The sequence below is a fragment of the Pezoporus wallicus genome, unplaced genomic scaffold, assembly GCF_028554395.1.
Source record: "Pezoporus wallicus isolate ANWC-B61680 ecotype Strahan unplaced genomic scaffold, APGP_CSIRO_Pwel_v1 scaffold_2584, whole genome shotgun sequence".
NCBI classification, from domain to species: Eukaryota; Metazoa; Chordata; class Aves; order Psittaciformes; family Psittacidae; genus Pezoporus; species Pezoporus wallicus.
Window position 1 is genome coordinate 1,700,305 of NW_026642851.1, and position 13,693 is coordinate 1,713,997.

Genomic DNA, 13,693 nt, shown 5'->3' on the forward strand with positions numbered 1-13,693 from the left:
TTTAAAAAAAAAAACCCAAACAAACATAATAGTTCTCATGTAATATCTTGCTCTGAGAGTTACATCACTGGAGATTTAAGTTAAGGTGTTCAGGGAAAACTAGCCATGTAAGTCTCCTGTGCGTAAGATAACGAAGAAGGAAATGAGGATGATTTTGAAAAGTACTGGAAAGGAATGGAAAGCTGCTTGGTTATAGCAGCTGTAAGTTTAGGCTACATCTGCATTTCAGAAAGCATGTGCCACGTAAGTCAGGATTTTCTAAGAACTGAAGTCAGAGATGCAAGTTGAATGGAAAGGTTTTGGTGATCTGTATTATGGAAGAATGATGTGGGAAATGGCGTGTTTAAAACATGGTCTTGTGGTTCCTTTTTGTCTTGCTGTTAGAAGTTCAGTGGCTCAGGACACTAAACTAAAATATGCTTGTTGTATTTGTGGTCCAATACAAATTTGACACTAGCTCAAAGAAGTACATGGGGTTTCTGCACCCTGAAAGCTGCAACGAGTGGCGAAGGTCTGTCTGAAAGGTTTTCAGGACAGGTACTGTTGCATTAGAATTCTATTCTAAGAACTGTTCATTGCAGTAGAAAGAGCTTAGGAAAGAGAAGTTTTGAAAGGTGAACAGCACTGAAAACAACAAAATACTTCTCATGAACAGCAAAACAATGGGGAATTGTCACAGGACCAGTGCCAGTGGGAGAGAGCTATTGGGGAAATATTCCATTCTCAATAAGCTGCTTCATTTCCCATTTTCTTTGTGCATTTTCTCCCTTGTAACAACAGAAGTGAAACTATTGGACATTGTCAAACTGGCCAGTCAAAGTTTATCAGGGCTGTATAATATTACTTGAATTTTTTTACTAATTAGCATCTTACCTTAAGTGAATATGATACTTTTCAAGAAGCTGTAAGTACAGTACTTAAAGCATCCTGTTCAGTCAGGTGACAGTTTTCTAAAACAGATTTGTATTTGTTGGACCGAAAACCACTCCATACTCTTATCTACTGTGAATACCAAATATTTTTAAAAGGAATGTTAAAGATTACCTTTAGAAGTATTGTTGATAACTACTGAAGTCATTACACTCAGTACTGCATCAAGGCCGTTTTTATCCCAGGGAATAAGCTGCAGTCACCAGAAATCACCAGATCATTTCTGAGCTCAGCTCAGTATATGAAATGGGTGATAAAAATGAAATACCTTTGTCTAGAATATACGGGTGTGAAAAAGCTGCCTTAACTGCCATAGTATACCTGAGTATTTGAGTTGGAATCAAGGTCACAAAAAGATACCTAGGTAGTCATGGTTGTCAAGTAAACTCAAATTACACCTCTCTCTGCACCCTGTAATGCTTAAAACATGAGTTGAGATCTCATGGTATACTGTTTGTCTGTAGCATAGCTGCAGCTACTACAGGTTGGTGCTGGAACATCTGCTTCAAAGCAGATAAGGCACATGGGTGCTGTAAACACATCTGTAATGTTGCTTGCAGTGAAGTTGCAGAACACAATTCACAGTGCAGACAGAGGTGTGTATAGCACTTAAGAAACTCACATGGAATCTCTGGTATTAAAAATTTCTTAAGGGCTACCTACCCAAATACTACAGAACCTTTTTCAGCATTTACTGAATTTTTATTCCTGAAAGTAAAGCTGTAGCCTTAAGCCTTTTACTTGGATGTAGATGTTGAAATAATTTTATAATAAAATCTTCTAAATGGTTTTTGTCTTTTTCTGCTCAGAAATGTTGTGCAAACAAGGGCCTTTTTATTTTAAGCCTTAACAAGACTTAAGCAAATCAACATTTATACCGTGTCAATAGGTGTAGCAGGAGAAACTCTGAAACAAAGGTCTGCTCGTGCTTAGTGTTGCATCTGTTGAGTTTATATAGTGATTATAATCAGTGCCCCACCTCACACATGACCTTACTCTTTCTAATGAGGATAACGTGGATCATCAGAGATGAGAATCCTTAGTGCAGACTGTACCCTCTAAAATACCTTTTGTTGTTGTTCAACTGTAAAGAATATGAAAAAACATCACTGTTATTTTCGTTTTATATAACGAAGGGCAGTCATCAGCAAGTCTCTATTTAAATCTTTTCACAGACTAGATGAAAGCCTCTCATCCAGCTCTTGAAGCAGTGGTACAACTGGCTTTTATCAGCTGATTTGTCAGAGAATGGCAGTTAGCAGATGCAGTGGACTGTGCCATGATAAAACAGTCCTGTTCAACTGGTGGTTTATCAGAAGTATGTTTGCCTGGGAATGTCCTCTATCAACCTTAATTTTAAGATGACAGAATAACTAAAACTGGGTGTAGATACTTCACCTGAGAGAGGAGAGGTAAAAAACAGCCAGACTCTTGAGTGTCTGGCAATAATCTGCAAGTGACAGCCTCATGTATGGAGTTTCTTAATGGTTTTTCACCTGTATGAACAGGGGAGTGGATCAGATGGGGTAAACTTTAAGCATTTTGCAATTACAGAAATGTGCCACTCTGACATACTGATGTATGTCAGGTGTCTTGAGATAAACCCAGAACTAAAGTATATGAGGGATGTTAGCAAGCTACTGTGGAAAACAATCACCTGCTGTGTTTTCCCCATCCACCTTTACTGTCCTGCAGACCCTAGAGACAGCGCTAGCACATTTTCCCTTAGGGTTTTACATGCAGAAATACTTATATATGCATTCTTCACCTTACCCATGGCAGGCTTGGTAGCCACGCATGCTGTATGTGTGACCCAGGCATGCTGTGGGTGCAGCAGGAGTGTACCCAACTTGCTGAGTTGTATGTCAAGCGCTTTGCCTAGCAGGCAATATGTGGTGTCTCCACAGCACAATGCTCGCAGGCCATCAGTTCCAGCCAAGCTGCTGCAGTCCAGAGGGTGCCAGAGGTTGAAATGGTCTTTTTTTTCCCCCAGTGAGTGACAGAGATCATGCACTCAACTCCTGATTCAGCAAAGCACTGGAGGTACAGGGCTGGCTTGCTTCTAGCACGTCAGAGGTTCACTGAAATCAGCAAGTTTACTCAATGGCTAAAAGGCATTCTGGTTTCATAGGAGATAAGCAGATGTTGCTTTTCCTCTCCTTTCCCCCTCCATCAGGACCTTACAAAGCCAGGTTCCTGATGTCAACAGAAACCATGCCAAAGCACCTTATGTTTTCTCTTCCAGATCATTAGCTTAAACACGTACACTGATTTTGCTACTGTGCCTTGGGCACACATCCAGATTAATCTCCCTGGAGCCTTGATATGCAGTTGTTCATTATGGTCTTTTTCCTGTCACTTAACCAAGCCTTTGAATACACCAGACTTTGCCCTTAGCATGCAATAATGTCCTTCCCAGGGCATTATTACAAAACAACATTTGCTGCCTTGGGTAAGAAACACTAATGGACTGGGAAAATAGGGTTTTGTTGGGGTTTTGTTAATTTTGTTTGTGTTTTCTTTTTTCCTTTACAGTAGTGATGATGACTTAGAGAATCAGGTTATAACAGCCAAGAATTGTCTGCCCTTAAATTGTTGGGCAGTGTTGGCAAATGGAAGGTAAAACTTGGAGTTTCAGATGCCTCAGCTCAGCTAATCTGGGGGGTGGGAATGGTGAAGAGGAAGGGGCACACTTCTGGGTTAACATCTTCAGTTAATGCAACATCTTTGCATTCCTCAAAAGCTGACAACATAATTTAAGATGCCTATATACCAATACTGTATTACAGGCCCTATGGTTTGTGTTGCACATCTGTGCTGGGATGCACATTCAAGACAGAATGACTGAGTTGGTACTTCACATGATGCTGCTCCTCCTTGCAAAGGAGTCAACAAAGAGAAAGCAGGACATCCCACCAGGCAGCCTCAGTGCTGCTTCTCTCCAGTCACCTCACAGGGAGGAAAGGGCAGAAAATCTCCATGGGCAGTCTCAGTTCTTCCCTGCAATCTTGAATGTTGGATGGCACAGCAAGAGCTGTGTCACCACAGTCCTGGGTGTTTAGAATATTTTGAGGCCTCTTAATGAGTAATATTTTTCAAATGAGTAGAAAAATATGTATGGGGTATCAGGAGCTGCTCCTTATCAGGTCTCCTCAATATTCTTTCTGCAGCTATGAAAGAGAACCGAAACAGAGTGCAACAAATTTGCCCATATAGAATTTGTGGAGATTTTCCTGTGTCACTCCCTTGATTTGCAGTGCCTAGCAAGAAGAGGCAAGAAAAGAAAGGACTACCTTATTTCCTGCTGCATGAGAGACCTCAAAGGATGAGCCTTATGTTGCCTTCGGGGAGTCATGTCCAGTTGAAAAACTGGGCAGACTAGAGATGAGGGAAATGCATCAAGAGGAGTGACCACCATTCCCACCATTTGGGGTTGCAGAGCATCCTCCTGGAAGGTGGCAGAGAATTTCTAGTTTAGGATGGCCATACATTAATATGATACATTGAGACATGCCCTGCCTGAAAGGCTCAAATAAGAAAATGAAGTAAAAAAAAGACAATTCTTTTCATTGTTGTTTATAGCTTGGATTTTATGTACTATATTGCATTAGGGGTCTGCACCTGAAAACCAAGAGCCTTGGCATGAGGTTCTGCACACCAGATGCAACACCTTATCATGACACTGTGTATGTGTCTGTATGTATGTGCTGAGGTGCAAGTTGGGTATCTAAACACCCTTTCTCATGACCAGTCAGATACCTAGATATCTAGAGGACCCCAGAAAGCTGTCAGCCCCTCCTGAAGCAGACACCTACTTCTGGCCAGCTGTATAGCCCTCCTGTCTTCAGTGGCAGAGATCAACTGACCATAATGGGACCCCAGAAACTTGTGGTGCATGGAGGCACCTGTGTTTAGGTAGCTTTAGCGGTAAACTGGCTCCGAGCTAATTCAGCTACCTAAAAATAGACACCCGATGCTATATGAGGAGCCCTGGATGTACTCTGTCTTTCTCTCATCTGTCACTCCAGAAGACCAGAGATCTTCCACAGGTCCTTTGTCAGGTCTGCAGTCCCATGCAAATACCTTGGAAGGACATGTGTGGCTTTCTCAAGTATCACTGAACATTTATGTTTAGGTAAATGTCTCAAGTCCCCTTACTAGTTCTGGGTGCTTGTGCGAGGCTGGGAATACAGAGCCCAAAACAACATCACTGCTGTGTCATAGCTAATGGAACTGCAGAAAATGCCAGAGGGATCATTGCAGATGAACCCTTCTGGCTGCTGGCAGAAGCTTTGTCAGCTTCCCAGCTGCCTCTGGGAAGCTAGTCACCAGTGGCTGCACTTCCAAGTGTTGCAGGTCTGCCTGAGTTTGGGGTTGACTATGGTGCTATGGGACTGCAGGAGACAGCATGAGGCTCACCTCTTGGAGCCCTGAGCCACACTTACTCCACCTGGGACACCAAAATACCAGCTACTGGGTGGACTTTTTACATAAAATTAGGAGCTATCTCTAACTCATGCTAACTGTTAAACACCATGAGGCATAGTGAGAAATCAGAGGCATTGAGAACCCTTTACTGAGTGTTTATTCTTATGAGTGGTTTTCTCTTCCTAGCAGTTTTACCGTCCACAATGTTCCTGGTTGATTTTTAACAAATTAACTGGGAAACAGGGTGGAATACCTGGCAGGGATACTTGCCTTTCCTCCAATCACTGTGGTGCGCAGTACGATCGGTAACGTGCATTGCAAAGGGTATTGGTGACTCAGAGTCACTCCCCTGCTTACAAAGGGTATGACTGGAGAAATTCAACCTTCCTGCAGGGGTGGATACAATGGTTTATACCGCTCTAGGTATTTACAGGTATGTTTCATTGCTTCACAGACACTAGGAAGCCTGTTTGCTCAGGCATAAAACTTCATTTGTGTTGACACAGAAGCACTTGTTTGCGCTTAGTTAGGCCCTGTTATAAAACCCTTTGAACCCACTGGACAACTTTCCCTTGCTTGTAATCAGCTTTGCCTCAGGTTTTACATAAACGCACAATGAAGAAAGCTTCATTCAAACTCAGACCAAGGACACTCTTACATTTTTTATTATCCATGTTACTTATGGGGCTGCCCAGAAGCCTTCTGCTGATCCAAATCTCTTCATCTGCTTTGCCTCCATGAGCCTTGCCCTCCTGTTCCTCTGTTCTCCCTACTCCTGCTACTGGTGCCAGGCTGTGCCCACTCTGAGCATACCTTCTGTAGCTGAAGGATAGGAACAGTACTTTGGAGGCATGTCACATTTCCAAAAGCCTTTTAAAGATTTTTCAAGGCCACTGGATGATCAGTTCACTTGAAGGAAAAAGTAAAAATAAAAATCACAGCACCTTCTGCATATTCCCAGGCTTCTGCCCTTTGAACAGCCACATCCATGTCAGAACAGCTGGAAAAAAATGGCAAAACTATTCACTGGAGTGCCATAAATTAATGCAGGCAGACCCTGAGAATTATATTGCAGAGATTAATATTCATGGCTGACTGAAAAAGATGTTTTCATCCTTTTCCTTTGCTCTGCAGCAGAATGATATTCTCCACCTGTAAGTATTGATGTTACGGGAGACGAGGTGTCTTGACTTTAAATCTGCACTACTGCAATCAAACCAAACAGCAAAGAACTGCAGATCACCCCATTTCTTCTCAGGAATGAGCACACCCACTGCTATAGGAAATGAACGTTTTGAGGGAGAAGGTGTCCTCAAACAGCACACTCTTTCAGAGGGGACTGTTTCATTTCATAAGAACAGAAAGAAGATTCCAGCAAAGCTGTTGAAAATTAAAGGCTAAAATAAATGCTCTTCACCATTTCTTTAAGGTATAACACCGGAAGGTTTGGTGTTTTTTTAAACATAAACATTTCTGTCAGAACAGCAGCATATCGGTGTACATTATGTTAAGCTTTCACTTTTTTTTTTTTTGTAATCATAGAATCAGAAGCAGTTCTTGTTCTGAATTTTATAGAATATGGGTATGGAATACAGAATATATGTAATGGATCAATAAGTCTTCTACAAGCACGTCTGAGAACTGCTGATGTAATTCACTGTTCTGTAACATGCTTCTAACATATGCTAACACTTTATTTTCTTTTTCAGGCAATAAAAAGGTGTAATATAACGTGGGATCAACATATTACCCAGTGTAAATGATAAATATTGGAGTAGTTATAATTCATCTTTAGACCGCATACCATATCCACTGAAATCTGTGACAAGCTTCCCATTGACACCAGTGAACTGTGGACAAAGCCAACATGGTTTGAGCTGCTGACCAGTACAGAAGACACATACACACCTGAAGATGTCTGGAAGACAACAAGCAAATTACTTTTTAACTCTTTCAGAGTGCAAGACCAGACAAGAGGTGGCCTCACTGTGCTACTCACCATGAGGTCTGCAGTATAGCATGCGTTGTGCTGGAGGTATTTATGATCAAGTGACACAGCTGAGGAAGAAGAGGTATGTGACATACATTTAGATACTCAAGACACATTGAACAAAAATGTGTATATGAACATATGGCCAATTTAAAGGCACTGAACTGGCTGACAGCCCTTGCTTCAGCCCCATCCAATGCAGTGCAAACCTTATACTGGAAAACATTGAGCTCCAAACACCCCAGACCAAAGGAAGATCAGCTCTCGGGCTTTCTCTACAAGTCAGGTGAGACCAAAAGCCCATTCACGCTGTGGAATGGTGGTGCAGAGATGCCATTGTCTCTGAGATGTGTGTCCCTGCTCAGCAAAGCTAGCAGTGTGTCCTTGTGTCCATGGCCACCGAGAGCTTGTCTGGGATAAAGGGGCTTTGCCCGCAACTGGAGACAGAAGGGCAGGACTCTTCTAACAGCACGCAACAGTGACCAGCCACAGCTTGTGCTCATTTCACACAGCTGAGGCTGTTTTAAAAACAGGATTAAGAGTGTCCAAACCCTGAACAATGAGAGGGCCTGCTTCAATACGGCTGGAAGATTATTCCAGCTGTTTGGGGCTGGGAGCCTAAGAAAGTGAAGCTTGCCTCCCATAGTCAGTGAAGCTCCAGACACCTGGATGTGAATAGCTTGGTTTAAGCAGAGGGCAGACAGGCAGCTAGTGCTACATAAAAGGACACAAAACGACATTGTGAATAAGGAGTGAATTATTATAAACCTTAAAAATACCCTTCAGAAAACACGTGGTGGCTGCTCAGTTGCTCGCTGCTGGCTCTTTTGTTCCCATTGCAGCTTCTCAGCCCTTTTTTTTTAATCTTTATTTTTTTTGTAACGACAAACACTGTCTGAGTATCCAGCACGGCCTCCTCCAGCCGGAGCAGGCGGCTGCAGGAAGCAGCGGTGTATCTTGGCATTGTTCTGGCAGCCTCTGGTGCCAGACGCAGGGAACCACGGGGACATCATGTTCCCTGCCAGCTGCACCAGGAGCTTAAAAACATGTTTATGCCGAATCAGCAAGAGCCGCCCAGGCAAGTCACACCACTGCTCTCCCTCGCTTTCAAGGCTGCTGGAAGGAGCAGCGTCAAAGTTCAAGCCCATATTCGAGTCTGTTCCAGGCGCTGCTGGATTCTGCTCCTGCCTGCCTGGAGCCACTCACCTGCACTAGTGCACCCAGGTCACCCGAAAATGAACGGGAGCCAGGGCTGTCCCTCTGCCCTTCTCCCTGCCCTGCGTTGGAAAGGGCAGCTCTCCCTGTGCTTGAGAAGGTGCCAGCCACAGATCAGGACTTGGTGCCATGTAATAGAAAACCCTCCCACACGCACACCACGTCTGGGAGACAGCAGATAGTGTGTCCCAGTCAGCTGCAAAACGAGTTCCCTCCATCGTGATCGTCTCCAGGCAGGATGTTCCCTCTGCAAAGGTCTTGAGAGGATGGCAAAGGGACGAGGTTGTTAGGAGGACACTGAGTGCTTAGCTCAGGTACGCCCGTAAAAGAGAGAGATGAGTGCTGCATTAAGTGCCTAGCAGGAAGGAACCACGATGGTGATAGCACAGTGTGCCAGGTACCAGGGGAGTTTCAGCCAGCTGGAAAGAAAAGTAGGAGAGTTGGGTTACAGAGGCACCCAGATCCCTGCAGCCATATTAGGGTGTCTCAGCCATCTCCATCCAAAGCTTGCTAATGCCATGTGTCTGCCTGGGATTGGGATGTGTGCTCTCCAGTTTGTTAAGGTCCCTCTGAGCGTCCTCAGCTCCCCCTGAGAAGTGCAAGAGAAAATGGTTGGGTTTGAAGTCTGAACTTGCAGTCACTGTAGTGGGAAGCTGCTCTCCATGAAGGGGCTACCATGCTGGTGGCTTAGGAGTCCTTTGTGCCAGGGGTCTTTGGGTGTACCAGGGGGTGAAGGCACACCGGATTGTTGACTGTGGCCAAATGGAGAGTCTTGTGTTCAAAAGAACAATCATCAGCTTCAAGTATCATAAGTCACAGTTCACATCCCTCAAAATGCTGATTCTCATTGTTAAATAAATGAAGCTTAATGTTTTTGGTTTACACTGCATTTGTTTGGGTTCTTTTTCTAGTTTGCTTTGGACTTCACCTCCAGACGTGCATGACCACTCTCCCAGGTTTATTGAGACACTCAGTTTTCACCATGTGAAAAACTATGATATCACTTCTAATGCCAATTCTCTTTCTCCCTCAGTTCTTACCCACCACTACTCAGACCAGCTGAGCTCCTACATCTCCCCTGTGTGGCACAGATCCTGCCACATCTGCCAGTTTCCACCCAGCCAGGCTGCACTGGTTTGTCCAGGGCAGAGTGCAACTACTGCTCCAGCAGCACAAAAAGAAGCTGCCAGAGATAAATGGCTTCATAGACAGGGCCTTTGCTGATGAAGCTCAGATATTTAGAGGGTTCTTGTGTCAATAGGAGCCAAGGTTGCTGGTTTGTACTTCTTTCCACACCACTGGAGGATGCAGAATTTGATTTCAGGGGCAGCTGGCAGGGCAAGGAGTCTCTCCCATGTTTCTGTTTATAGGGTAGGAACTTCCCACCATGCTGGCAGATGAAACGTGTGAGCACAGCTCGCCTCAGCTGGCGCTCAGCAAGGCAAGGCACACTGCCTGCCCCCCCAGATCTATCCAGCGTTTGGATTTCATCCATGTGCAGTATGAGTGAGGGGCATTTGATTGAAGGCTTTGTTTCAGCAGGTTGGGAAATCCACACGTGGTAGAGTGTGGCACAAACCCACAGAACCACAGGGGAGCAGAAAGGGGTAGTGGCTCCTCCATTCTTGCTAAAAGAGGGCGCTGTGGCAGACTAGCAGTAGCACCATGTCACATACCAGAGGCTACACAGCCAGGAGGGGAAGACACACTGCTCTCACGCATCCATATCCTCAGGATAATCCAGTGTTACACAGCTCCAAGCACTGCCGCTGGCACTTGCCACCCTCCTCTCCCAAAGCTGCTGGCATTTGACACCTTCCCAAAGCTGAGCCCCCCAGTACTGCAGCACACATCCAGAGAAACAGCAAAATAATATGCAAATATTATTCTAAACAACAGGGCTGGGAAGGACTAAAAGTTCCTGCGTTAACCCCTCCGAATTATTGCTAATTAATGCAGTAAAAACAGCAAGGCAACTGGGTCTCAGTTTTAAACTGGAATGCTGCTATCTAATCTTTAAGGTCCCTTCCAACTCTAACCATTCTATAGTTCTAGGATTCTAGGATATTCTGCAGGTCACACCAGGCTCAATTAGAGTCCTTTAAGATCAGGGCAATGCCATGGTACATACTGTATGCCATCTACCCAGCAGCTGCAAATTACACCATCAGTGTATTGACATATAAAAAGAGAAATGTTACAGTTAAAAAAGTATTAGTTCTTTTCTTTCCAGCTGATCAAAGCTCCTTCAGTTGAGAAGAGTTTGACTTTGTTCGTGTTTTGCTTCTCATGTGTGTTAAGCCTTCCAATACCTACAGGAGGCCTCCAGGAAATCTGGAGAGGGACTTTTTACAAGGATGTGTAGTGACAGGACAAGGGAGAATGGCTTTAAGCAGAAGGCAGATTTAGGTTAACTATCAGGAAAAAATTCTTTACTATGAGGGTGGTGAGGCACTGGCACAGGCTGCCCAGAGAAGCTGTGGCTGTTCCATCCCAGGCAGTGTTCAAGGCCAGGTTGGATGGGGCTTTGAGCAACCTGGTCTAGTGGAAGGTGTCCCTGACCACAGCAGGGAGGTTGGAACTAGGTGATCTTTAAGGTCCCAAACAAAAGCTACCAAAACCTGATATAAAGTGGGAAAGAAAGAAAGAAATCACTGAAATTCTGTGCTGTGGGAGAAATGGACCCAGATGACAGACTGGGGTCCAGATTTCCACAAAGGTGTACTTCAGAGCTGCTGGCATCAAGAGGTTTGCTCACCACAGAAAAGAGGCAGAAAGCATGCCCTTGAGTTCAGGGCAGCCATGCACCTTTTCCACAGCAGTGAACTTGGAAACAGCAAGATAAACTCACAGAAGGGTTGGCTCAGCTTTGGGGGGTAGATCTAATTCAGCGGACTTGGATGCAGCTGGGTTTTTATGGACAGTTTTACTCTGCATGGATGTTAAAATACCTGTATTACTTTATGTCATGAAATGGCTTTGCCCTGACCACAGTGATGTCTCTGCTCTCCAGTGTGCTGTGTACCTGCAGTCAGCCCAGGCATTGCCCTGCCCTTCAGCAATGCCTGCTTTTTTGTACTGTGTTAACCAATGTCCATGTATTTATAGGGCACACAATTCTGTTCCCTGCTTTATAGCATGTTATTATGAAGTAGACTGCCTGTATTGCTTCTCTTTTTTTTTCCTGCACCTTTTTCTTCACATCTTAGCAGTTTTTTATTCTTAGTCCCTGACCAACTACTCATTTTTATAGGGTTATCTGGAAAGGGTAAAGATCCTTATTTTTGACCAGAATTGTATGGATTCAGCCCCCTTCCCTCCCACAAATAGACAGCAAGAAGTAGTGCAACTCCCTGCTGTCAGTTACTACTGACGTAATCTCAGTGCTAATTGCAGTACCAGTAGCCTTAGCTGCCATATCAATTGCACTGTTACAAGGTTAAAATGAGGTGTGATTCTAGCACTAGGCAAAAGGGTGATACCTGAATTCCTAGCTAGCCCCAGCCTGAAAGAACAGAACTGAACAGTTCACCAGTGATGTAAAAATCATCCCATGCCCTGCTGCCCTTGTTTCAAACACCTTAATTGTAATGTAGCAGCACTCCACAGGGTGCCTGTGTAAGGTAAAGGACAACATGCAGCTGCCACTTGCTAAGAAAATGTTAACCGTACTAAAATCAGACAGGTCGTTGGAATGTGTAATACCCATTGTCACCTTTCCACTTTGTGTCTTTTGAAGCTTAAGATGCATTTGGAGAAATAGTCAGAAACAAATTTCTGAGCAGCCAACCAATTTTACCTGACAGTTGCTGTATATAGTGATCTTTTCTGACCCACTCGTCTGCTGTACCACAGGTCCCTGCCGCTCTACAAATAGAGACTGTGGAAGATCTTTCTACTGCTTTAGTATAATTCATGGGGAGGTTGAGGTGTCAGATGCTAGCCTGGCTTTGGCATCTCTGCTAATAGCATGTTCTACACTGTCATTTAGTAGAATAGCAAACCCTAGGAAGTACACGGAAATTCTACTGCCATATCCTGAAAGTAAATGGAAATATTGCTATGTCTGACCCATCTATATCTTCCAGCATTTTAGAAAAGCAACAGCAGCCCTTCATGAGCCCTGCAGACCTTGCAGTGCACCAAAAAGCTGGCATGCCTCTTTGGCTTCTTTGAGTTTCATAAAGGTATATAATAGCATAGGCCATCCCAGACTGTTTCAATCTTCCTTTCAGTCATAAAGACTGAACGTTTGCATGTTTAATTTAAAGATACTTGTCCCATGAGCAAAATCTGCTGCCAAAAGCATTAGTGTGTTTTCAAAGGATAGTCCTCAAATATGAATGAGCTGGGGCCCTGTGATCATTTTAATTGGTCCAGCAGTGCTTGCAGCTAAAAGTAAAGCTGCCACCTTTCATGGCACGCCAGACCTTTTCCCCTACCCCACTATATTTGTTTGTGTTCCTAACATTTAATGAAAATGGTTGTCAATGTTGCTCAGCCTGGCAGATTGATATAAATTCATGATCACAGCAGTTAACTTGATTCTGTCAAAACTGGTGTATAGGCTGTACGATCTTGTCCCTTGGAGAGAAGAAATTTTTTTTCATAATGGGAAGTGGTTTTGAATAAGTAAAAGTTTGTCGATGCCAAAACACTTACTGGGAATTTCTTAGTTTCAGCTCTGATAGGCTGATTTGGGTTGAAAAACTCCAGCTGAAACCAGATCAAAGATTTTGACTGGGATCTCTTTGCAAGTCTCACACATGCACACACACACACAGTGATGCATACACGTGCCAATGTGTACACGTCTAGCTGCCAGAATCAAAATGGGCATTTCCACACCATTCTGCTTTCATGTAGTCTGGAGTTTTGGTCCAAAACTTACAAGATGATGTAGCCTCATCATCCTCCCTGCAGCCCTAGGGACAGTGCCATGCAATAGCATTTGTTTCCTCTGCTGGCTTTTCAGATGCTAAGGGCAGGAAGACTAAGGCAGGCTGCCTGTGCCACGTGGTCCCAAGGTCCTGTATTTTGGTCTGGGCTTTGAAGCCAGATTTTATAATGTAAATTTATCTTAATGCATATCAATCAGAGAAGCAAGGGATGTGGAACCAGAATCCCCTT

At 44.0% G+C, this 13,693-nt stretch overlaps 1 long non-coding RNA gene across 1 annotated transcript; it reads right to left on the bottom strand.

Annotated features, from left to right (window-relative positions):
• Positions 1–2,842: 2,842 nt before the first annotated feature.
• LOC130611648 (uncharacterized) lies at positions 2,843–6,733 on the bottom strand. Its single transcript, XR_008975278.1, has 3 exons — positions 6,017–6,733; positions 4,224–4,378; positions 2,843–4,100 (listed from the first exon to the last, which is right to left on the bottom strand). It is a non-coding gene; the product is annotated as an uncharacterized LOC130611648 (long non-coding RNA).
• Between the last annotated feature and the right edge of the window lie 6,960 nt (positions 6,734–13,693).